The sequence below is a fragment of the Ovis canadensis genome, chromosome 1, assembly GCF_042477335.2.
Source record: "Ovis canadensis isolate MfBH-ARS-UI-01 breed Bighorn chromosome 1, ARS-UI_OviCan_v2, whole genome shotgun sequence".
NCBI classification, from domain to species: Eukaryota; Metazoa; Chordata; class Mammalia; order Artiodactyla; family Bovidae; genus Ovis; species Ovis canadensis.
The window spans coordinates 103,653,720-103,655,114 of NC_091245.1; positions in this window are offsets into that span (position 1 = coordinate 103,653,720).

The following is a 1,395-nucleotide window of genomic DNA, read 5'->3' on the forward strand; positions in this document are numbered from 1 at the left end:
TTCTTATCAGCCTCTTAGAGAAATACTTGAGAAGAAATTGACTGAAATTCCAGGTGTGGAATTCAAGGGATGGGGAAATTGAAGAATAGGCAGTGATTCAATACAGGTTAGAATAATGGACTTCATCTGAAAAGATAAAATATAGTTAAGATAAATGTGAAGTTATGAATTTAATTTAAATGTTAGCCACACTTAACATAGAAGATGAGTTGGTATTTATAAATCTGCACATATGGAGAAAGCATGGTTGATTACAACTTAATACAGGCCAAGAGTGAGATTATCTGTGGCAAATGGTGATGAACTCTTGTCCTTTTAGTTAGGCATGAGTGTGCTGCTCTGCTTGGCACACACAGTGCACACCTGGGTACCTAGTTTGTTCAGCTCAGATAAAATAGGAGTGAGGTTAGAAGATGATGACCTACTGTGTGCCAGCCACCACTTGAAGAGGAAGCCTACATTCTTACTCATATTCACCCCTTGAAAAGATGCTATGATTTGCTCCAATTTATAGACAGTCTCCCTCTCTCTCTCTCTCTCTCACACACACACAATCTAGTAAGGTTAACTAATTTATCTGGTCACACATCTAAGACCTGATAATGCTTACTCCCAAACCTAAGAGACGTGGGTTTAATCCCTGGGTTGGGAAGATCCTTTGGAGTAGGAAATGGCAACGCACTCCAGGTTTCTGGCCTGAGAAATTCCATGGATGGTGGAACCTGGTAGGCAGGCTACAATCCCTGGGGTCACAAAGAGTTGGACACAACTGAGCACTGACACACACACACACACACATCCTCTATCTGTGCAGAGCCCAGCCTCCTCCCTCGATTGTCCTGCTATTTTTATCTGGGAGTATTGGTTCACTGGAAACTAACTCCAACTTCCCAGGGGCCCATCTATCTCCTGCCTCAAGCTGGGTCAAGTAGAGGGGCTTGGAAGAAAAGCAATTGAAGAAGTAAAGGGACATGGAATGGCAGACAGAAGAGGGATAAAGTGATGGTGCTGGAAAATGGCCGAGGCAAAACACTGAATCTAGAAAGAGTAGAAGTTTTGAGATCAGAAAGTTCAAGTGCCAGGGTGGATGTTGGGTTTAAGGATACTGAGATGAGCAGCTATCACAAACGACCATCAGCTTATTGATGCTGTGCAGCCAGTTTACCACTGGTGTGTCTCCTTGGACCAGCCAGAGGGAGAGGTGGTACCAAGGAGAAGAGGCTCTCCATCAATCAGAGATATCTTTTCTGCTTGAATGGAGATTGAGCCCTTAGTCACTCGAAGGCCTCCTGACTTGACCTTGCCTGGATAAAAAGGCTGGGTTGAACAAACATTTCATTCATCATTTATTTCCACAGCATCTCATTTGCATTCTTCAGAGGTTTGTTTCATTCA